This window comes from Tamandua tetradactyla, chromosome 5 (assembly GCF_023851605.1).
Source record: "Tamandua tetradactyla isolate mTamTet1 chromosome 5, mTamTet1.pri, whole genome shotgun sequence".
In the NCBI taxonomy this organism is placed as follows: Eukaryota; Metazoa; Chordata; class Mammalia; order Pilosa; family Myrmecophagidae; genus Tamandua; species Tamandua tetradactyla.
Genome location: NC_135331.1, coordinates 99,044,560 through 99,069,223, shown reverse-complemented (window position 1 = coordinate 99,069,223; position 24,664 = coordinate 99,044,560). Strand labels below are relative to the sequence as shown.

The 24,664-nt window shown below is 49.6% G+C and overlaps 1 protein-coding gene and 1 long non-coding RNA gene across 4 annotated transcripts in view; one reads left to right on the top strand and one right to left on the bottom strand.

Moving 5' to 3' along the window:
* FOXP4 (forkhead box P4) overlaps positions 1-1,865 on the bottom strand; it is a 57,187-nt gene extending 55,322 nt beyond the window's left edge. For all 3 annotated transcript variants that reach the window (XM_077161767.1, XM_077161768.1, XM_077161769.1), the window contains exon 1: positions 1,786-1,865. The gene's annotated coding sequence lies outside the window, so the exon portion shown is untranslated. The remainder of the gene's footprint in view (positions 1-1,785) is intronic.
* Positions 1,866-2,412: 547 nt separating this feature from the next.
* Positions 2,413-24,331, top strand: LOC143682645 (uncharacterized). The gene is made up of 3 exons (XR_013175205.1): positions 2,413-2,631; positions 23,668-23,756; positions 24,001-24,331. It is a non-coding gene; the product is annotated as an uncharacterized LOC143682645 (long non-coding RNA).
* The last annotated feature ends 333 nt before the right edge of the window (positions 24,332-24,664 follow it).

Sequence of the window (24,664 nt, the reverse complement as noted above, 5' to 3'; positions counted from 1 at the left end):
CTGCTACAGGCCGCAGAGGTGATCCGCTGCTCCTCCTTTCTGCGTGGGTGGAGGGGGCACTCCTGCCAGCACCCGGCCACAGCTCCAATTCCAGCAACTGCACCCCAGGCCGAGCGCCCGCGGCACTCAATCCCAAACCCAACAGAGTTCATTCTAGAAGAATCCAGGTGGGGTGCTTTAAAACGGGCATGAAGAAGCTGAAGTTCAGGCAAAAACCCGCTTGGGCCAAAGGGCTCCTGGGCTTTCCCGGGAACTGCTGGCATGGCACTTCAGATAACGGCCTGCTCCTCCTTGACGTTGTCCCCAGCTTTCCCTATCCCCACCCCAACTCCGGGTTCCAGCGCTTAACTGGCGGGGAGACCTGGAGCTAGAGCGTGAGACGCACTGCGATCTCCAGATACCTCAAACCCTAGGCACCCGGAGAGCGAGAAAACCGGCTAGGCGGAGGTTGGTAAGGGCGACCCCGAGTGCGAGGGGATGAGCAGGGCGGTTCTCGGGGCTCAGGGTCTGCCGGTTTCCACACCCTCTTCTTTCCAACCTAGGCAGTCCCGGGTAGGACAAGGGTGTGTTTGCGAGGTCGTCCCAGTTGGGGGAGGGGAGAAATCCGCCGCTGTTAGGTCTGGCTCAGAATCCGCGTCCGGCGAAATCACACTGTCCTTTGCGGGGGTGGCCGGGACCCCAGGTCTCTCAGGGTGCCCAGCATTCTAGCGCCAAAGGCTCTGCCCAGGCGCAGCCCCAGGAAATTTGCTTGGCGTTGGTGGGGAGCTCAAGGCCGAAGCGCCGCGGGCCGGGTGGGCTCTGGTCTGCAAGGGGTGGGGGGACTATGGAGACATTAGAGTTGCGCGCCTAGGGGATGTGCTCCTGCTTGATTACTCCGATACCCTTTCCATGGTGGCCTTCGGGCCCCTCTGCCCCCCCTCCCCACATGGTGGGGCGGGGGTTCCCCCAAACAGGCTGAGTAGAGATATCCACGGGATAGGTCCCCCACTCTTCAGCTCAGGCGCACAAAATCACAGGGGCCGTTTTCCGGCGTTCTCAAAGGCCCAAGAAGTTTTCTGCTCTATCTCCGAGATGACTGAGGGATGGGGGAGAGGGTTGCCTGAATCCGGCACTTCGAGGTGTGGCCCCACGCAGGACCAATACCTTCCTAAAACGAGGCAACAAGGCCATTGGGACTAAGCTCTCCACCCCCCACCCCCTCCCTATCTACCTCTGGCGCGTCTAGGGGAGTCCCGTACAGTCTGGGAGGGAGGGAGGGGGGCAGGGAGCCCATTTCACCACTTCCCTCCCCAGCTCACAAAAAGTCCGGACCGGGAAGTATGCTTTGTCTGACTTGGGGCTGGGGTGGTAGTAGGGGGTCGGGTCCCTTTATACCCCCATCCCCTGCGGCCAGGCCGGGAGGAGGTGGGGTCCAGATTCTTGGGGGAAGGGCGGGCCTCAATGGCCTCTCCAGATTTCCCCCTACCCCGGCCGGCCTCCAATCGCCCCCCCACCGCCGCCGCGCCCAAGCCCCCACCTGTTCCCAGGACGGCTCGGGGCCGCGGGGGCCCGGTTTGGGGCGGGGTGTCGCGGCTGCGCGGAGTCAGTGAGCCGCGGCCGGCCCCTAGCTGGAACAAAGTGCGCCGGCCCGGGCCCGGCTCCTCCCGGCGCCCGGCGCGTCTCCGGCGGGCAGTTTGCAAACACAAAGTGAGCCAGTGAGCCGGCGAAAGAGTGCGCGAGCTTGGGAGTTGGTCTGGTCGCCGGCCCAGCCCCCACCCCCGTCCCCGGGCCTGGCCCGCCACCTACCTGTCCCGCCCGGCCGCTCCGTACGGGCTTCGGCCCGTCAGCCCGCGCGGGGCATGGGGCTCGCTCGGGTCGCAGCCCGGGCCCGCCGCCGCCAGCCGGGGCTGCCCCTCCGAGCCGCGCAGCTCCCGAGCGTCCTCCCTCCGCGCCGCGCCGGCCGCCGCGCGCCCTAGCCCCGCCGGGGCATCGCACTTTGTGGGCGACTCGGCTCGTTCCAGCTCCGCTCCTCCTCCCGGTCCTCCGGCGACGCTCGCTCGCTCGCTCCGGGTCTCCGGGACCCCGGCGTCCCCGCCCCCGGCCCAGCCCTGGTTCCGGCCCGGGCTCCTCCCCGCCGCGCCGCCGCCGCCTGCGCCGCGCCTTCCTCGCGGGCTCGGGGCTCAGTCCCGGTCGCTGCCACACCGTCCGGTGCACAGGGGCGGCCGGCTCCGGACTCCGAGGGGCTGCGACTGAGCCGGGGCTGCGAGTGGCTGCGAGCGGGCGGCGCGCGGGCTGGGCGGGCGGGGCGGGGGAGGAGGAGGGGTGGAGGGGGAAGGAGGGAGGGAGTGCGAGGAGAGCGAGGGAGGAGGGAGCGAGCGAGCGAATGGCGGAGGGATTGGAGACCAACTTCTAGTGCTACCATAATTCGCCTAAAGCAGGTGCATCAACTTTTACCCCGCGAGGTTGCACTCAAAAGCTAGAGTAAACCACGTGGACCAAACTTTAGGGAAGGATAAGAGGGGGGCCTGGGGAGAAGAGATGGGGCTGCAGACCTGAAGAGGAAGAGGTGGAGAGGCCCCAAATGATCCACCCTGGCCTGGGGGTGCTCCTACGGCGTGCTTTGCAACTTTGGCCTCTAACTGGAGTCTGGAGGTAACAGCGGAGCCCTGCTCCCTCGGGGTTTATTGGTTCCCCGCGGGCTGCGCCCGGCACGGGGTGTGGCCGAGGGCCCAGAGCTGGGAGCTCGCGTCTGCCCAGGCCTTTCCTTGCTCCCTCCCACTCCCGCTCCCACTCCCCACTACGGTGGGCTTGCTGAATTGGGGGCTCGGGGAGAGGCTTCTTCTGGGCTTTGTGAGCCGCACTCCCACCCCCGGGTGCGCTCTGCCTCTGGCTCTGGAAAGGGGGATTTCCTGTCAGTGCTCTGCGAACCAGTGAAGAAGGGGGTCCAAGGCCGGATCCGTGCCGGCAAAGCGAAGTGCAAAGTCAAGTCAATTATCCGGACAAATTAGGTCGGAAACAAAACTCAGCGTCTGGCTAGGCCTCTGTCCAAGAAGACTGGGCGGACTGTGGTGGTGGTGTGGGGTTTGTGTTTTGGGTTGGGATGAGGAAGTGGGAATGAAGCAAGGCCTAAGATACAAGGGCGAGGGCTGTGTTGGTAGCAGACGCCCCACTCAGAGACCTTTGGAAATCTGGATAAATCCCTCCATCCTCCTCTGTCCACTCTCCACCCTTAAAACATCTCCTGACTGCGTGTGTGTGTGTGTGTGTGTGTGTGTGTGTGTGTGTTGGGGGTGGGGGAGGAGTGAGCGACTGGTCAGAGATCCTCTAGGAGGAGTCCTGGAGGCTCTCTTGGTCCAAAACACCTGAGGCAGGTGAATGTGGGGCAGACACGTGGTGTGAAATGTGAGCTGGGGGTACTGTGAGGATTGGCGCTTAGGTGAGTCACTGCCTCGCCTGGGAAGAGAGAATTTCTTGGTGAAGACCTTTCCAAATTGGGCTTGGAAGAAAAATGATTTGAGGAGAGGAGGCCTCCTCTTGGGTGTTCTCCATCATTTATTCTCTTCTTTTTCTGTGGGTGCAATGCCCAGAAGGAGTTGTAGTGTCAGTGATACCTGCATCATCCAGATCCTATGTAATTGTTTTATTGGGCAGGTGTCACCAGCATACTTAGGTCATCCTAAAGCCTTGTAAGAATCTAGGTGTGAATTTTGCAAGCAAAATCATTACCATCCCTCCAATGTGGGACATGATGTTCAGGGGTGTAAGGTTCCCTGCAACGTGGGTCATGACTCCCAGGGATGAAACTGGCCCTGGCACCATGGGATCAACAATGCCTTCCTGACCAAAAGGGAGAAAAGAATGTAACAAAATAAGGTATCAGTAGATAAGAGATTTCATATAGAGTTTAGAGCTGTTCTGGAGGCTACTCTTATACAAGCTTCAGCTAGATATTGCTTAATTGTCATGGCATGCCAAGTCCCAACCATCATCACTCCTGTACACCTTAAAGAATACCCAGGGCTCTATCAGAGGCTCTCTAAAAATTTCACTCACTAAGTTTATTTTTCAGAAACCTACAACCTCCAGATGGTTCCCAGACCAGTTAAGTCCTGAAACCCAGAGTTACCAGTCTCTCCACCTTAAAGGGCCCTTTAGTGAGGAGAACAAGACCTTACCAAGAAAGATTCCAAATACTGGAACACCTCCAATCAAAGCAGCTAGCCCAAAGCCCTTCCTCTTGGTACAAGGGCTCTGAGAGAAAGTTCAAAACCGTAGCCTTTGGCTCCTGAGGGGAAAGTTACTGGAACAGGCAGGAGAGGGCCCTCTTTCTGTCTTTTCAGAGTCCCAGAGCTCTGGTTGTGACATACCCTGGGCTCATGGCCTGGTCTTCCCAGGAAGATCATGGTTAAGAGTATGGGGGCTGGAGTCAGGCAGTCTTGCACTGAACTTCAGCTTCTGTCACTACCAGCTATGCGTCCTGGGCAAGTTACAGGATGTCTCTGAGCCTCGATTTCCTCATCCACAAAATTGGGAGAATATCCCTTAGGGTAGTTGGGAGGAATGCATCAAAACACACGTGCAAGGGTTCTGAGTGACCTGTTTGTGGAGTGCTTTCCATAAACACCTCTTTTCCCTTTTGTGAGCTCCAGCCTCTTCACCTAAAAATGAAGAGTACCTACCTTGCAAAACGGCAAATCATAAGAGTTCCCTTTTATTAAGGCCTGCTATGTGGCAAGCACTTGACCAACATCTGTTCACCTTCATCACATCAGGCATGGTGATTTTTCTCCCTATTTTACAGGAGTGCTCAGAGAGGTCAGGTAACTTGCTCCAGGTCACACAGCCAGAAGGTGGTGCAGCAAAGATCTGCACCCATCTTCAGATTCCCAAGCAGATGCCTTTTCCCATGGTCAGCTGCCTCCCCATTGTGGGGATAAAGTAAACTAATGGACAAGCTTATTCCTTGTAGCTGTCCTGGCACTCTTCGAGGTCCGGGAACATTAGTGCCCAATTCCCATAGTCCCCAAACTCCAGACTCTGGATATTTTTTATCTCCATTCATTGGACTGCTTGAGTATCACTTTTTCCTCAAAACCTTTTTTTTTTTTTTTTAGTTATTAAGTAATAGAACTTTGCCATTATAATACAGCAGCTCCACTCCTAAGTGTATACCAACAGAATTGTGTACGTATATATGTTCATCACAGGCCATACACTAGAGTGTTCTTAGCAGCGCTAATCATAATAGTCATCAACAGTGGAATCGGTAAATAAATCATGGTATTCTCAGGAAGGAATAATATTTAGCAATGAGAATGAACAAACTATTGCCATCTACTATTCACAGTAACATGGATGAATCTCACAAACGTAATGTTGAGGGGAAAAAAAAGTGTACACAGAAGAGAACACACAGAATGATTACATGTCTGAAATTCAAAAACAGTTCAACCTAATCGATGGCATTAGAAGTCAGGAGAATGGTCTTCTAGATGGGGGAGCAGCTGATTGGTGACATGAGTGGGTTTCTGAGGGGCTGGGAATGTTTTGCCTTTTATCTGGGAGTTGGGTGCATCAGTATGTTTTCTTTGTGAAAATTCATTGTGCAGTACACGTATGATTTGTGCACCTTCTGTTATGCTTAGAAATAAAAAAAAGTTGTTGCTAATCTGTTTGAGACCTTATCTCTCTCCCTCCCTTTCTATCCCTATCCTTTCCTTCCTAGAAGTAACCATGTTTTCTGAAGTTGGTGGGTAAAAGTAAGTTTTATAATCTAGATTGTTTTGTGTTGCTTCAGTATTTGAAAAGTTCAAATGAAAGATATTCTTCAGCAACTTGCTTTTACTTTTTATTCCCATCGTTGTTTTTTATTCAACTTCATGTCACTGAGATTAATTCAGGTTTGATACTTGTATTTCTAGGACATTAATTTAGCAGCCTGCTGGAGAGGATTCCACCATATCAGCATGTCCTATTTCTTTAGCCAGCCTCCTGTGATGGACAGTTAGGTTGTTTGGAATGTCACGCTGCAGTGTGCTTCCTTCTGGGACCCCCATGCCAGGCCTTCTGTTTCCCTCTTTCTTTGCCTTCAGCCCAGTCAGGTTGTCCTCTTTTCCCCCTGTGATTTTCCTCCATTCTGCAATCTCCTCTTCCTTTGCCTTCCGCACCTCTCAGCTGTCCCTCCCCACCCTGCCTGCCAATCTTCCTGACTCAGAAAGACCCAGGGTCTGTGCTACGTGGAGTTGGGGGTTGGGGGTGGGGGGTGGAAGGGGGCAGCCTTTTCCACAAAGGCCCCTGTTCCCCAAGATAAACGGTGATTTTAACAAAGAAATATTTCATTAAGGTTGATATCTTAATGAACTGTGCCAAGAGCCTTCAAGGCACTCTCTAGACTCACCAGCCCCCCTCCCCTCTAAGGAAGGGGCTCCTACCCTTGGATGGCTTATCAGTTTACCATATTGCCCCTAGTAGAGGACACAGTAGTGTGGGGAGTTGTCCCAAGAGGGGATGTGAAGGAGAGGGCACCAAGAAGTGGCAGGAAGGGGCCAGGTTGTCCTTTTTAGTGTTAAACTGGCTTGGTGCCTGGGCCCTGGGAAATGTTTGCAGGACCCTCCAAAATGATTTTTTGGGACTCAGAGACTCAGGCCTTGTCCATGGGGTGGTGGGATTTCAGGCTGATGGGTGGAAAATCACAAGTCATTAAGGATCAGGAAATGAACAATAACCTGACAAGCAATGAACAATTTTCCATGAATTAGAACAGAGCATCTTTGGGTCACATGAGATCCCTCCCATCGGTGGAGGAATGGGACAAGAAAGGAGACTCAGCACCCTTTCCCCTTCTCCCAGGCATGGCACCCCACCTTTCACCAAAGGGGTGGAATATGTGTGGGGGCAGGGAAGGGACAGGCCAAAGAGTGGGCACAGAGAAGCCCCTTCTCCTTTCATTTAGTTCTTCCTCATCTTTCAACAGCTATCCCATGTCTTCTTCCCTTGTGAAGTCTCTTGGATTTAAATCCCAATTATGCCACTTTCTAGCCTGAGAGCCTGACACAAGGGGTTTAACCTGCTTTTTTCTGATGTCGAATGGGAAGAAAGATCAGGGGCTGGCAGAGAGGTGGTTAAGGAACAGGATAACTCAGTAGGGTTCTTCTCAGTGTAGGCACTGCAGATTGCAGCTACTGTTACTATTTCTAGATCTTTGGGGTCTTTTTCCCCTCTCCTCTTTAGTACTCATGCCATTGATGTCACCATGTTTTGTTGGCTAACTTATATTTATTGAATACTTAGTAACTTTTAACACACTGTTCGTTAACTGATTAGCCATTTATGTCTCATCTCTCCAACTAGGTAATAAACTCTTTGAGGTAAGGGGTCCACAACTTTAGTCATTCTGGAATTTCCCACTGCACTGTGGATAGTGTTTATGCATAGTACGGGCACAGTAAAAGCTTGTTGATTTGATGTGATTATGGGTTGATACTTTAGAGCAAAGTCTAAGAACAAAAGTTGCATGACACCTCAGGACAAGTTGGTGCCCAGCAGGTATCAGCTGTGGTAGAATGTATGCGGTAACTATGTCTTCATTGTTTGGAGGAAGAGAGCTGGAGGTCAAAGTAGTGGCTTGGATAGAAAATGGGACAAGGCAGCACCCTCACTCCCTCAGGGCCATCTCCTCCTCCCCAAGGGCTCTGTTCCCCATATCACCCCTCCTTGCTTCCTTTCTGCTTGTCCACTAGGGATGTCCTCAGAACATCCCTTGCTTCACAAGGAAATCATCCCTTCCCCATGGAACCCCATAGGACCAGAGTTTGGGGTCTCAGTCATTGGGCCAGAGGGAATCAGAAATTTGGCATTGGAGTGTGAGGAATATCAAAGCAGAAGTAGCCTCACACTGAAAAGAGCTATCATCTGCTGAGCACTTACTGGATGCCAAGCTATTTATATATGTACCCAAGATCCCCACAATGGCCTTTTTTTTTTTTTTTAAGAGAAAGCAGTGCCCCAAATGGCAGAGTCAATGGGTGCAGGGGAGGTATAAGGGGAGATATAGAGAGGGTCTTTACTGTGCATGACACCTGGCTAGGCCATGGAGAGGGGCTCACACATTTTCCTGGGCTTCCAAAATGGGTTCATGTCACATTTCATGCCAGACCTGGCCTCCAGGGCTGGCAAAAAGAGTTTGCAAAGAGTTGTGGCAAAAGGACTGGGTGGAGGGTGTTGCCCCTGTGAGATTTATCCCTGCAAAGGATAGGCTAAGCCTACTTAAAATTAGGCCCAAGAGTCACCCCTAGAGACCCTCTTTCATTGCTCAGATGTGGCCTATCTCTCAGCCAACATGACAAGCAAACTCAGCACCCTCCCGCTCTCTATATGGGACATGACTCCCAGGGGTGTCAACCTCCCTGGCAATGTGGGATGGAAATCCTAGAATGAGCTGGTACTCGGCATCAAGGGATGGAGAAACCTTTTCAACCAAAAGGGAGAAGAGAGAAATGAGACAAAATAAAGTGTAAGTGGCTGAGAGATTTCAAACAGAGTCAAGAGGTTGTTTGGGAGGTTGCTCTTACACATTATATAGATTTCCCCATTTTAGTTTATGGTGTATTAGAGTAGCTGGAGGGAAGTACCTGAAACTGTAGAGGTATGTTCCAGTAGCCATGTTTCTTGAAGATGATTGTATAATGATACAGCTTTCACAGTGTGACTGTGTGATTGTGAAAACCTTGTGTCTGATGCTCCTTTTATCTATGGTATGGACCGATGAGTAAAAATATCGATAACAAATAAACAGATAATAGGGGAAACAAAGGTTAAAATAAATTAGGCAGATAGAAATATTAGTGGTCGATGAGAGGCAGGGGTAAGGGACATGGCATGTATGAGTTTTTTAATTTTTCTTTCTTGCAATTTGCTGGAGAGATGCAAATGTTCAAAAAGATAATCATGGTGATAAATACACAACTATGTGATGATACTGTGAGCCATTGATTGTAACCATGTCAAGAATGTTGGTTGTTTATAAAAAAGAAAAAAAAAAGAACTAGGCAGAGTTGGCATAGTCCATTTGCTCCACTTAGGGAGCTCCATTTGGGACAACCCTACCTCCTTCCTGGTTTTCCTACACTCCTTCTTTCTGGCCTTCCCCATATCCTCTGGAGCCTTCTTTCTTCCAGTTCCCTCAGCTCTTAACTTCTGATCCTTTGGCCTTTAAGCCTTCCCTCATGGCTGTTAGGCAGCAGAAAAATCCCTTGGAGCCAGAACTCCGAAGGCTGGAGCGAGGCTGGATCTTGATTAGAGAATAACCACCCACATATCAGATACTGTGCTAAGAACTCTTCATGTGTGACCTCAAGTCATCTCCAAAGCCCTGTAAGATGATGTAACAGATGCTATTGGTATCCTGCCCATACTCCCCACCTCAAGGCTCCCAGTTGCCAGTGTTTCCCTTTCCTTGCCTGAGGGCTCTCCCTGGTTACTGGAACCCTCTTTGCCACCAGTGGGGAGGCCAGAAGTGCTGGGGTATTAACCCCTTCTGGGAGAGTCCTCCGTCCATAAATGACAGGAATTGGTATATCAGCACCCCAGTTCCCCATCCCTCTGGTGGGATAACTCTGAGGCTTGTCTTCTACATGGACTCCCAGAGTTTCCCTAGTGGGATTGAGCCCACCCTAGTAGCTCGTTCAGTAGCAGACACTTTATTGCCTTGTCTCCCTTCCCCACTTTTCTACTGGTGTTTCCTTTACTTCCTAAATCAACCATTTCACTGCAAGTGAAAAAGTTGTCTCAGGGGCAGCTTCTGGGGGAACTTAGCCTAAGTTGTTATTATCTTTGCTTTACGAATGGCAAGGCTAAAGCTCAGAGGTGTTGAAATTTGCACACGGTTATATGACTCAGAAGTGAAGGGCCCACGTTCGCCTTCTGGCTTCAGAGTATTCACTTCACCATTCTACTACATGGCTTCTTGAGGGCCCTTCCTCCCAAGAATTCTAGTTCAAGACCATTCCTTGTTTCTTGCTCTAAGAGGTAAGTGGTAAGAAGCAGGGTGGGTCAGTTGTGCACTGGTTGGCAGTGGAGAGTGTTTCTAGACCACCCAGCACTCCCTACCTCCTTCTGTGGGTCCCTGGCCACAATCATGGCCAGTCCCTTGGTCACAGTAAAAAAAAGAGAAGAAGTGAACACCTACAGGGTGGGACAGATGATGAATGAAAACAGAATGAAAGTCACTTAATGTCCTGGGAAAGGAGAGGACCAAGCCAGAGGTGCAAGGAGGTTATAGGCTCAGAGCTGGGGAATCTTTCCAGGCCTTTGTTGTTATACAAAAGCCCATGACCTCTATAGGAGGAACTAAGATGAGAGATAGGAAAGGATTTCATGATAATGAAGTTTGCTCAGCCTTTGAATAAAGGAAAGCCCCTGTTGAGACTTTTCCCCAGGAAGAAATTGGTCAAAGTGTGGAGGCAGCCACCCACCATGGGGCAGGGATGAGTTGATCCCCCAAAAGACAAAAGTTATCAAGAAAGGATGTCTAGACATTTTTTCTCTATTTGGTTTTCAAGACACCTTTGTCTTGGTTTAGGTTCTCCCAGAAGCAGACTCTGAGACAAGGATTCAAGCTTCTTGGGGAAGAGGCCCCAGGGAATACCAGTAGGGGAATGAGGAAGTGAGAAGGAAGGGAAAGAAACATCAACATATAAGTTACTGCTGGAAGAGGAGCGTGGGGCCCGAGGGAACTCAGGATGATGTATGGAACAAGCTTCAAGTTATTCATCCCACGGGTGAAGAAGCTGTGGTAGTTATCCACCACCTCCCCTTCTGTCATTGCTTGAGGCCTGCTTCCAGGTGCATTAGCTCTCCAGCACTTCCAGCTTGCCCTGAGCAGGAGCAGAGTGTTTCCTTAGCCGGAAAAAGGCCCTCAGGCAAAGAGCAGGTGTTTGTGGTAAGCAGCCCTCTGCCTTTAGAGGTGAGTGTTGAGAGATATGAGCAGGACCTAGTGCCTGCCACACTCTGCTCTCCCATTCCCCTTCTTGACTTTTCCTTTTCCTTTGTGGGGTCACCTTCCAGCATGCCATCCTGAAACCTTCTGTATTCTCAAGGCTTAAGCCTTGATCCATTGCTCTCTTAAACCTACTTGCCCTCCCATCTACTCTCATGATTTTAACTACCACCTGTAGGGTGGGGACTCCAAGCCTTAGCCATATCTTGGGCCTTGCTCCCACCCCCTTGTCTGTGGGCCTCTAGCCATGGCATACTCAACCTATCCTGGACTCAAGTCATCATCTTTCTCCAAAAGTCTGCTCCATCTCTGCATTTCCTGCCCACGGTTGGCACCACGACCCACCTGTCACTCTAGGAACTAGGTATCACCCCTTGATTCTTCCTCTCCCTTCCTCTTCACATCCCATCTGTCACCAGAGCCTGTGGATTTGGCTTCCAAACCTTTCTCAGAATCACTCTCTCAACTCCAACTCCCAACTCAGGACCCTCATCACCTTCCAGCTGGAGTATTCCAGGAGCCTAACCATCCTCTTTACTTTTGACCTCATTCCCTCCTGGTACCTCCCTCCAATCCATCCTTCACAGTGGTCAAAAAAGTTCCATGGAAAGTGCCAACCCCAACTTGTCATGCCCTGCTCAAAACCCATTTCCATGGACCAAACTCAAGTACCTTGGCCTGGTGCTCAGGCACAGGGTGGTCTTTTTTTTGAACTTCCAATTCCATCCCTGGCCCCTCCCAGCTCTGCCATGGGGCACCTGAGGCTTGTGCTCTGCTCTTTCATGCAGCTGTGCTGCCTCCCTGCCTTGCTTTCTGCTTGGAATCTCTTTTCTCCCATTTGCTTTCACTACTGACTCTGACTTCAAAACTCAGCTCAGATAGCCCCTCCTCTTGGAAGTCTTCCCAGATGCCCTGGGCTGGATGAGGTGCCCTTCTTTTGTGCTCTTGTATCAGTGCAAGCATCAGGAAATCCACTCAATAATAATGGACATTGATTGCCTTGTGTAACTGATAAGTCGGGGAATAGGGCAAGCTGCAGATGAGACAGGATCCGGGCATTTAAAGTGATGCCCTCGATGGTTCTCTCCATTGCTTAGTTCTGTCCTTCCCTGGTGGGCTTTATTCTTCAGACCTTGGAGGGAGTTCCATCGGCTTCCAGCTCAGAGCTCCCAAATTCAGTCCAGCAATTCTTCAAGCAAATATTGGCTTGATTTGGACCATGATTAGGGAATCACTTGCTCCTCTCCAAACTGATCAGAATGGCCAAGAGCTTACAGTGCTCTACTTCAGGGGTCAGCAAACCATGACCAAATCCACTTGTTTTTATAAATAAAGTTTTATTGGCACACAGCCACGCCCATTTGATTACATGTTTTTGCTTTTTTTTTTTTTACATATGTTTGCTTTTGTCCTACAACAGCAAAGTTGAGTAGTCAAGGCAGAGCATGTAGGCTTTTTCTAAAAAGGAAGAAATAGCAAATTTTTTAGGTTTTCAGGCCAAGAGACAAAATCAAGGATGTAATACCTATACAACAAGAGAGAAAATAAATTTCCACCAAATTTTTATTGACGCCATTATAAACACACTAATAATTTTTGTAATGAAGGTCTAATAAGGAGAATGGAATTTTTTGGGGGGGTGATTAATTAGTGTTCAAAGTTAATGACCCCTATTATTGAATTGATGGCAAATATTCATCTATAAAATCATTCTTAGCTCACAGACCATACAAAAGCAAGAACAGGCTGTAGTTTGCAGACCCCTGAAGTAAATCAAACCATTATAGTGCTAAGAGAAGATATTGTGGGAAGCTGGAAAAGAAGATGCCAAATCACTCATGCTGGAGATGATTCCATTACTGCAGGTCTTTGTCTGTCATGCTACCTTGTGATGTGCTTTCAGAGTCAGGCCTATGGAGGGCATTTCATAAGGCAGTTCTTTAAAAGGCATGTTCATTGGGCCCCTTAATCCTGACAACCACATCCCTACGAAGTAGGAAGGGAAAGGATGGTTGCATCCTTTCTTCAGAGGGGAAACTGAAGCTAAGTGGTTCATCTGAAGTTCCATAGAAAGGCCTCTCAAGGACAACTTTGAGGATTCTAAACCATGGGCCTTGAAACTTGTGCTTTGTTGAATGAATAATTGAACAAATGTGGTATCTCTAGGTTGGAAGGGTAGAAGTTTAGGGAGGCTGGTGTGGGCATGGCTGGAGAGACCGGGTCTCCAGCTGGCTCTGTGTCATTCACTGGTTAGCTAGGATGGGGCTGGTTATAGTAGGTGCCCAAGGACCCAGCTATGCTTCAGAATTCTCTGGGCATAGGTCTGTCCTTCATATAACTTCCCACACAGGACAGGTGATTCAGGTCAATAACCCAGAGCCAGGAAGGAATCAGACTTCAAGCATGAGTTCCTGGGACCACCAAAAAGTAGTCTGACTCCTTACCTCACTGCCTGCAGCCTCCAGCCTTCAGGTCTGGCCTCATCTGGGTCTCTGATGAGCACAGTCATGTCTCAAGGGCCAGGGTCAGGCTGTGGGCAGCCTTCAGCCAGACCCTCTCTGTCCCCCACCGGGGCTGCCTAGGTCAGGGAAGGGATGTGGGAGTGGGCAGAGGCAGCTGGTGGTGGAGGATGGCCGCTGGATTCCTTTCTAGGATGATGATATGTAGATGCCAAGCACGTATGTGCTGGTACACACAATTGTACCTACAACATGCACACCTTAACACACTCCCTGGCCTCACACACATATTTACACACTTCTGAAGTCACTCAGTGACACACACACATACTATCAAAGTATGAAAGTCACATAGACACACACTTATTTACACACTCCAGTCACATAATCACAACCACACCCATATTCACCACTAGGATTTCACACACATATATAGGCACATTCCTATGGTTTCCCACACTTATTTACGCTCACAAGCTCACTCAACATGTTCATATATGTCTATGGCCATAAAATTTCACACCAATCCGACAGTTCCCGACTCCCATACTCTCATAGTGACACATATGTATACTTTATCAGAATCACACAGGACACACAAACTCACACATTTCCATGGTCACACAATCACACATACCCATGAATCCCACTAAGATCACACACACATGTTCATACACTCCCAAGGGCTCACACACATACTCATACACTCTCAAGGCCCCACCCGCATACTCTGCATACACTCCCACGTGGCCATACTGTCACATACACAACCCCCTTCAGTCCTCCCGTCTTCCATACAACCCTACACCCCCTAGGCTTTTATAGTCACACCCCTTCACACACCCTAATGCCCCTCCCCCACCCCTCCCCCACCCACCCATGGTCACGCTCAGAGGCCACCCTGCAGAGGTCATGCTCAGAAATGGGCACAGTCACAGACTCACACTCTCCTCCTAGCTCTCACATCCTCTCCCCACCCACACGCTCTCTCCCCTTCTGACTCCTCCTCCAGCCCACACACCCGGCCCCTGCCAGCCCTCTCGGCACCACGTGGATACCCCTCATCCCCTAGAGTCAGGTGGCCCCCCACAAGCCTTCCTCCTTCTCAGACTCCCACCTTCCCTCTCAGGGGCAGACAGACAGACAGACACATGCACACACTCGCTCACACTCGCACACACGCCCCTCCAGCAGCCCCACGGCAGCAGTCTGTTCCTCATTATGGGCCAATGCGCCTGTTTACTCACCCAGCTGGAGATGGTTAGAGAGTGATAAATAATGAAAGAGAAAACAGGCTTTTCCCCTTTGCGGCTTCTATTTATGTAACATGTGTCACAGCTCACTCACAGACTTTGTTTCGGAGCTGCTTGCAGGAAATAGTTTATTTTTTCCGGACGGTGGCTTGCGGGGTGGGGTGGGGGGCTGGGTTCGGGTTTCTGGTCTCACGCCCATGAGAGTTTCAGGATCTGCCTCACAGAGTCCCCCTCCTCTGGTGTCTCCCATCCCTGCCTCCTGTGACTCCGTCAAAGGCAGACACTATAGCTTGAGGCTGCCTTAGAATGGTATTTTCCCACTCCACTGATTTGGAAGGAGCTGGGGTGATTGAGGACCCCTCCCAGCTGCCTCCGAGACCCCCCTAAACAGATGGGCTTGCTTTAGGAGCCAGACAGCTTGAGGCTAGGACTCCCCGAGAGGAGGCAGTTGGACTAGGGGCTTCCTAGGTAGCCTGCACCTGCTGCAGGGATGGGGAGGGGCTGGGGGTGGGGCAGGGGGTCTCAGAAGGATTGATTAATTCCATAAAATAAAGAATGAAATAATCCATACCTTGTGTTCACTTAGCGCTTTTATATCTGTGGTCTCTCTGGGGCCTCACAACTTTAATTGCTGCTTCCCAGGTGAGGCAAATGAGGATGGGGAGGGGAAGGGACTTGCCCTGGTCTGCTAGGCTGGTCAGCGAAGAAGCAGGAGGAGGTCATCTCAGGGCTTCTGAGGGCCCGTTGCAACAGGGAAAATGTGCAAAGGAGGTGATCCTCATATCTAGAGGATGTTAGAATCATGAGGAGGGTTTGTTACACGCTGATTCCCAGGTGACATCCCTGGGTGCTGATTCTGCAGGTGTGTGTGTGTCTAGGAATCCACATGTTCAACAAGTTCCTGGGGATTCTGAGTCTGGTGGTTCCCCAAGGACTTGGGGACAACAAGTGCCTTCGGTGGGTCCAGGAGGCATCCCCCCCCCACCGCCCACACCTGCCCAAGAGAAGAAGGTATCAAGGTCAGATCAGAAGAATTTGATTTTGACTTTCCTTAGCACAGGAGGGCATTGATCAGAAGTTTTATAAAATTGGTATGAAAATTAGAAGGTAAAGAGGAAGGAAAGAATATGGAAGGAAGGAAGGAAAGAAAGCAGGAAGGAAGACAGGGAGGAAGGAAGGAAGGAAGGAAATTAGCATTTACCAACACCTTTTAGGTGCAGTTATATGACCTTTTGACCTGGCTACTTTGACTTTTGACATCTATACCCATTTCTGGAGTCTAAAACTCTGCCAACATTCTATTTCTTATTACCAACTAATGTTCATATAGACACACCCACCCCACCTTGAGTTAACACTTTCTGTGCCAGCATGATGCTTTTTATGCATTTTTGGAGCACTTTCTATGTGCCAGCACTGTTTTCTCCCTCTTTTAAAAATTGTGAACTATGAAATATTTCATAGTTCCTGCGAAGGAGAAGCTAAGCACACTTATAATTATGCCTGAGAATTACCCCCCAGAGAACCTCTTTTGTTGCTCAGATATGGCCTTTCTCTCTAAACCAACTTGGCAGGTGAACTCACTGCCCTACCCCCAACCCCCCAATGTGGGACATGACTTCCAGGGGTGTAAATCTCCCTGGCAGTGTGGGACAAAACTCCTGGGAGGAGCTGGGACACAGCATTGTGAGATTGAGAAAGCCTTCTTGACCAAAAGTGGGAAAAGAGAAATGAGACAAAATAAAGTTTCAATGGCTGAGAAATTTCAAACAGAGTGGTAAGGTGATCCTGAGGGTTATTCTTATGCATTATATAGATTTCCCTTTTTAGTTTATGGTGTATTGGAGTGGCTAGAGGGAAATACTTGAAACTGTTGATCTGTATTCCAGTAGCCTTGATTCTTTTTTTTTTTTTTTTAAAGGAAGGAAAGACAGAGAAGGAAGGAAGGGAGGAAGAAAGGGAAACATTTTTAAACATTTTCTTGTTTTTTTTTATTATATTTTTGTTTGTTTGTTTGTTTTTTACATGGGCTGGGGCCGGGAATCGAACCGGGGTCCTCCGGCACGGCAGGCAAGCACTCTTGCCCGCTGAGCCACCGCGGCCCGCCCCTGGTAGCCTTGATTCTTGAAGACGATTGTATAACTATGGAGCTTTTACAGTGTGATTGTGTGATTGTAAAAACTTGTGTCTGGTGCTCCTTTTATCCAGGATATGGGCAGATGAGTAAAAATGTAGAGAGAAAAAAAATAATAGGGAGAATATGGGGTAAAAAATGGGTAGATTGAAATACTAGTGGTCAATGAGAAGGGGGGTAAGTGGTGTGGAATGTATGAGTTTTTTCTTTTTTATCTTTTTCTGGAATGATGCAAATGTTCTAAAAATGATCCATGGTGATGAATACACAATTATGTGATCATATTGTGAGCCATTTGTTGCTTACTTTGGATGGACTGAATGTGTGTGATGTTATCTGAATAAAAATATTTTTTAAATTATGGAAACATATATACAACATAACCTTTCCCATCCCAACCCCTCCCAAGCGCACCATTCAGTAGGATTAGTCATATTCACATGTGCAGTTGCAGTACCCTCACCACCATCCATTACCAAAAAATTTTCCTTCATCCCCAACAGCAACCTTGAGCCTGTTATGCATTAACTCCCCAGTGCCCCTTTTCCTCTACCCACTGGTAACTTGTCCTCTACTTTCTGCCTCTGTCAATTTTCATATTTTAGGTGTACTCATTTGAAAGGATGTATGGACCCTAGAAAAGCCATGTTTTTATCTAAATCCCATTTCGTAAAGGCAGAATAATCCCTATTCAGCACTGTGTATTTGAAACTAATCAGATCATCTCCCTGGAGATGTGACTTAATCAAGAGTGGTTGTTAAGCTAGATTAGGTGATGACGTGTCTCCACCCATTTGGGTGAGTCTTGATAAGTTTCTGGAATCCTATAAAAAAGGAAGCATTTTGGAGAATGGAAGAGATTCAGAGAGCAGAAAATGCTGCAGCACCACAAAGCAGAGAGTCCACCAGCCAGCGACCTTTGGAGATGAAGAAGGAAAACGCTTCCCAGGGAGCTTCATGAAACCAGAAGCCAGGAGAGAAAGCTAGCAGATGATGCCATGTTCCCCATGTGCCCTTCCAGCTGAGAGAGAAACCCTGACTATGTTCACCATGTGCCTTCTCAGATGAGAGAGAAACCTGAACTTCATTGGCCTTCTTGAACCAAGGTATCTTTCCCTGGATGGATGCCTTAGATTGGACATTTCTATAGACTTGTTTTAATTGGGACATTTCCTCAGCCTTAGAAGTGTAAATTAGCAACTTATTAAACTCCCCTTTTTAAAAGCTACTCTGTTTCTGGTATTTCACCTTCTGGTAGCTAGCAAACTAGAACAATAGATATTTCATACAAGTGGAATCATAGACTATCTGTTCTTCTGTGCCTGGCTTATTTCACTCAAATCATGTCTTCAGGGTTCATCCATGTGGTCTCATGCATCAGAATTTCATCTTTGGTATGGCTAAATAATATTCCACTGTGTACATATATCACATTTTGTTTATCTGCATTTCATCTATTGGTGGGCACTTGGGTTGCTTCCACCTTTTGGCAGTTGTGAATAATGCTGCTATGAATATTGGTGTGCAAATATCTGTTCAAATCCTTGTTTTAAATTCTTTGGGGAAAAGGACGGGCTACGGTGGCTCAGAGTTCTTGCCTGCCATGTGGGAGACCCGGGTTCGATTCCCAGTGCCTGCCCATGGGGGAAAAATAAATTATTTGGGGATATATACCTAGAAGTTGGATATCCAAATCATATGATAATTCTGTGTTTTACTCTTTGAGGAACTACCAAAATGTTTTCCACAGCAGCTGCACCATTTCACCTTCCTACCAACGGGTTCCTATTTCTCTGTATTTTTACCAGTCCTTGTTACAGGCCCTGTTTGAAGTGTTTTCATGTATTGCTTTATTTTTTCCTCACCGCAACACTGACAGTTAGGTAATAATAGTATTTCCATTTTACTGAAGAGGTCACCAAGGCACAGAGAGGTTAAGTAACTTGTATAAGCCCACCTAGCTATGTAATTCCTGGCATTAAGAAGGGCCAGTGTTCTTTTCACTGCTCCAGGGAGGAATCATATTGAAGAGATATAGAAACTGAATCCAGAACCTAATTTGCAGCCCTTTCTCTCTAGGTCTCCCTCCTTCCGTCCCCATGGGATAGAGAAGTTGGATGGGGAGACAACCTCTCTGCCACTTGCCCAGTCTCTCTGCCTTTGGGAAGAAGACTCCTTGCCCTATAGACCCTCGAGAAGTCCACCCAACTTGCACCTCCATCTCAGAGCTTTCTGCCTGAAGGCAAATGCTCAGGCCCGGAAACTGAGCACCTGGGTTCTCAGGTTCTGCCTTCCTATTTAGTCCCTGTAACTCGTGTGACTCTGAGAAGCCAGAGGGTCCAGAAGGGAGGAACCACTCAAGGAGCATTACTTCCTGAGTTTCCAGGGTCCTCCTGTATCCCTGCTCCCATGGAAGGGATAGAGAGAAGGAAGGATGGATGAATCACAAGCTGGAGCCGGGAGTGTGTGGGAAGAGGCAGGGCTGGCCAGGGCCCACTGTTCTGGGTGTTTGTTTCAGGCTGTGAGTGAGTTTGATTTCAAGCAGGGATTCACAGCAATTTCATGGGGCCCTGCCCAGATCCCTGCGAAGTACATAGACACTCACATGCACACACACATGCTCTCATGTGATTCTCATACAGAGTCCCTGTTTATGAAAAGCCAGACAAAGCTCTGGACTCCATAATGTCCTCTTAGGACAATGACATATATAGTAAAAATCACCCTAAACTCCCAGTGCTGGGTGCTTTCATGTTTTATCTCTAAACTTCATATCGATCCTGCAAGGAAGCTTTTATTGCCAGTCACTCTTGTAGCTGGGGAAAATGGGACTCAGAAAAGCTGAGTGACTGGCCCAAGACCACATGCCTTCTCTGGGCAGAGCTGGGTTTGGGCTCCACATCCATCTCACATCACACTCATGCTTTGCCTCTTTCTCCAGGTTGCTGTGCTTGTTTCTCTCCAGCACCCAGCACATAGTAGGTATTCAGGAAGCCCTCGTTGATGCGATCAGTGGGCTCCTGTGTGTATGTGTGTTTTCTTTTACGCACACTTGGGCTCATCGGAAATTGACACAGGCCGCAGCCACCCCTCTCTCCAAGCCCACCTTGAGCTGTGACCTCCCTGCAGACTTAGCATATCACCAGACCCTCTGCCTCCTCCACAGCCAGAACTAGTGCCAGTCTAAATCCACTGGGATCCAGCCTCAGTTTCCCCTGTCTCTCAGGCCCACATACCTGGGCAATACCCTCCCTGCATTGAAGAGTCCAGCAGCACTGGTTGAATTCCTGCCCCCGGCCTGACCCTCACTCGGGAAGCCTTCGGGGTCCAGCCACCTCCACCCTCCCCTCTTCCTCCAAAACTTCAGGCCTCCCTGCAGCCCCCACTCCCTTCAGCCCCCCTGGGAGCATGGGCTTTGCTTGAGGGCAGCGAGTGAAGCCGGCTGTAACAGAGAAACCTCGGGCTCCTCTTTAGAAGTCCCCAGAGGAGGCAGATCTGAGGAAAGGCTGCCGAGAAGGCGCCTGCAGCAATGTCAGCTTGAGAACAACCGGGCTGACAGGATGCTGAGCGGGGATTAAGGTCCGGATCAGGGAAGCCAGGGAAATGCGGAGAAATGAAGGCAAGTTCACCTGCTCCCCTCGCTGCCACCACCTCCGCTGCTTGGTTTGTCTTCTTGTTTGTTCTCGCTCTGGGAAACGGGGGCAGGGAGGGAAATGGCAGAGGTGAGGCGGGGAGGTGGGGGAAAGGACAGGGGAGAGGTGGGGAAGGGCAGCAGGGGAGTGGCGGGAGGTGGAGAGGAGAGGAAGCCAGGCCTCCTCTGCTTCTCTGAATGTCGGGTGGGGGCTCGAACCCTCCCATGACACCTTGTCCCTGTAACTACCCCATTGGCCAGCCCCTCTGTCAGCTTTCCCCTATGGACAGAGCCTGTCCTGAGTGTTGGTGGCAGGGCAGTGAGGGCAGAATTGACCTAAGCCCCCGAGGCTCCCGAGCCAACGTGGCAGGCACCATATACCCTCAAGAACGGGGACAAACCTGTCTCTACCTGCAGACAAGTACAAGAGCCCCGGACCAGGCCCTATTCTGGGGAAAGGCCATTACCCCGACCTTTTGTATCATTGAAATGTCCCTAAGCCCAGCCAAATGAGCTACTGATTTCAGGTCATCCAGTGCAACAGAAGGGTAGTGGAACCCAAACCCTTACTATGTGGTAGTTGAGGATGTGGTTTCTGATCTCAGCCTAACTGCGTTCAAATTCTGACTCTGCCATATTTGCTGTGCGAGCTTGGGTGAGTCAGCTAACCTTTCCGTGCCCCAGGGGGGATAAAATCATAGCATCTCCTCATGAGGCAATTAAAAAGAGTAAGGGAATAAACACATGAAAAGGGCTTAGAGTAGGACCTGCCACATAGGATGTGCATAATGAGCTGCTTTATTTATCAGGGGGAAGAGTGAAGGAATAGTAGAGGCAACTCAAATTCCATGGGCTGAAAGCTTCCTGGAGGAAGTGAGTGTGGAATCCAATTTTGGGGCCAAGACTTGGGACGGGGGAGGAGTGAATTGCGGGTGAGGGGCAGAGCTCCCATACGCCAGGTGAGTGCGGGACCTGAGAGGGCTAGGGATTTAAGGATGTGTCTGATGAGGTGGAAAGGATGCATTTGCTGGGAGGCCCACCCCAGCCAGCTTTTCTTCCAAGTTCTGCTCTAATTAGGGGTAACATGACTATTCTCCCCTCAGTCCTGCCAAAGGCAGGTCAAGGGTAAAAAGGCCAAGCAAAGATGTTGTTTATCATGGTGATGCACCCCAGAATAGGACTTGCTCTAGAAATCCTAACAATCCTGAGAGGCATCCGGTTGCATCTGGGTTCTCTGGGCATGGTGAGGGACAGAGTAGCAGAGAGGGCGGGGAGCACAGACGCGGAGGCAGGCAGTCCCTGGGGTTGGGTGCCTGCTTTGCCACCCACCAGCTGTGTAACAAGTCATTTAGCCTCTCTGTGCTCAGATGCTTGGTCTGTAAAACCTGACAATAGTATGCATCTTAGAGCTGGAATGATGAGTAGTTCCTCAATAAATGCCCATTGTTAATCTTTGACTTGGACTTTACTGAGGTCCAATGAGGTTCTGGAGTCCCAAAAAAGAGAGACTCTTTCCTGTCCCTTGAGGCCTCGTGGTCCACCTGCAGGCCTGAACATGAGGTAGAAGGTAGCAGCCTGAAGATTCCAAGCCCTCTCCACCTCGAAACCAAGGACGGGGCACTCTTGCCTCCAGGGCTGCATGATCAGCTCACCCCACCCACCCCTCAGCCCCTCCTTAGCCTCTCACTCCGTCCCTGGATGCCCTGGCCAGGGGGCTGGGGACAGGAAAGGGTCTGGGCTGGAAGTGAGAGCTGGAGATGGGGTACTGGTAACTGGGGAAAGGGTCTGATGAGTCTGCTTTTCGGGGGGCAGTGCCTGGGCAAGGTGGCCCAGTCTCTGTAGAAGTGTACGGGGAGTTGTTTCCTGGGAATTTTATCTCTAAGCATTTCTGGAGAAGCTAATTAAAATTTTTTACAAGTTATCTAAATATATATACACACACACATATATACACATATATATTTATTTATTATAGAAAATTTGGAAAAATACAGAAAAGCACAGAAAAAGGAAATTAGGATCAGTCATAATCCCATACTCCCCAGAGATGACCACGGTAAGATTTTACTGTCTAGCCTTTTGTAAGTGTGCACTCACACATATGCTTTCACGTGCACTTAAACTCAGGCACATTTGCACACATATTTACAAACATTCGTATGCAGACACACACACAATCACACATTCACACCTGTTCATTCATGCACTTTTTATTACAGTATAACATTTAATGCACACATATCTTTAAAAATTTAGAAATGGGGTCACAGTATCATAAATATATTACTGTTTTGTAAGTGGATTTTTTCATTAACCAAAATATTGAGAACCTCTTCCCTTAGAATGTTAATTCTTCTCCAACATAATTTTAAATGTCTTTACAATACTCCATCATTTGGGTGCATCACAAGGCATTTCCTTTTATCGTTCCTCAATTATTGGTCCCTCTAATATTTTATCAGTTGTCAATCATTATTTATTATAAACAACACTGCGATGAACATCCTTGTAGCAGTGTCCTTGAGGAGGGAGCTAACTTTATAATTGTCTCTCTACCCCACCTCCAATTCTGAGCCTGTCTGGGACAGGGTCTGTGCCTTATTCATTGTCATTGTGATCTTAAAGCCTCACTTGGCTTATGGCTCACTGCAGGCATCCAGTCATTGTTGAATTTAATTGCATTTCTGGAGTGTGTGCTCTGGGCTGAGGAACTAGAATGGTGGCTGCTGAGCTCACCTTCCCTGATAGAACACTCAGAGGCCCTCAGTTTCCCTAGGCTGGGTCTACTAACTTCTAGGAAAAAAAAAAAAGTTCCTAAGCCCAAGCTCCTGGCCTTCCCCCGGTGCCCACTGAACTGCCTCACTTTATCTCTTATCTTCCAGGCAAATGTCAGCTCTCCCTGCCAGGGCCCTCCCCCTCCAATACCCCCCAGCTCTGACTCCTTGGAGCTCTTTTGTTGTGTCTTCAAACTGAAGGCCGGGCCCACAGAGCCCTTTCGCCTGCTCATCACTGCCGGGTAATGCTGTGGCAGCTCCCCCGGCTCCCCATGAGGCACCCCCTCTCCGGCCCCCATTTCCGACAGCACAGCCCACTTGGTCCCCGGGAAGTGCCCACGGGGCATACCTCACACCTGCCCCCTCCCACGGCACTGGGGTGTGGGGGCTTTGTCTCTTCCCCTGCTGATAGTCCCACTCTTACTTCTACCGATCCTGTAGAACCATGGATTTTGGAGTTGAAGAAGCCCAGCTCCCAGCTTTTCAATGGGTCCTTTTAAAAAGGAGAGGAAAGAGGCAAAAAATGGGAGGTAAAACTTTCTAATTTAATTTCCCTCTCTCAAGTGACCATACTCCCACCCTCCTGCAATTTTCTCTCTCTTTTTTGTCTCCTCTTTTTCTCTCCTTTCTTACCCTCTTCTCTCTTTTTCTCTTTTCCTTCTCTTCTCCCTCTCTCTCTCCTCTCAGCTCCGACACATACTCTCCCACCCTCCTGTCCTCGTTTCCCCTCCTCTCGCCTTCTTTTTTAAGTTTTTTTTTCTTTTAACTTTCAAGGTCATTCCGGACTCCTGACGCTGCCAGTCCCTCAGTGAGATGTGAGCGCCATTGGCGTCCGTGGCCTCTGTTTCCGTGGCAACCCAGTAACCATTAATTTTCAATTAAAGGAGACAAAAAGCTCGATGACAGCTCCAGGTCTGCTGAAGATGTCAAGAATCTGTATTAATATACAGCAAGAGAGCATAATTGTGTGTCCATCTTCCAGAGCAGCGAAAAATGGAGGGATAATTACCAGCTCGAAAGCCACTCTGTAATTTAGTTCTTACTGTCACCACAGCCCTACACATTAGCATAAATTAAAAGCAGAGTTTATTGTTATCAAAGTGCATTGATATCGCCAGGCCCGCTTTCTTCCTTTTAACTGTTTGTTGTGGGTGAGTGACTCCCCAGCTCTCGCCCGGGTTTCCCTAGGGTGGGGAGAAGTAGGAGTGCAGGGCTGCTGGGGTGCAGCAGTCTGGACCTGGAACGTCTTGGGCATCTCTGCCGTCCTCCCTCGGGGTAGGGGGGACAAGGACCAGCGTGTCGCCCCCTGTGAAGGGCTCCGGGGAGGGTGGCGAGGCTTGGATTGTTAATTCACCTTTCGCCTGCTTTGTTTTCACCTGAGAGCTCACGGGCTCTCTCTCCAGAGCAGACTGTGCGGCCCCACCTTGCGTAGCGCTCA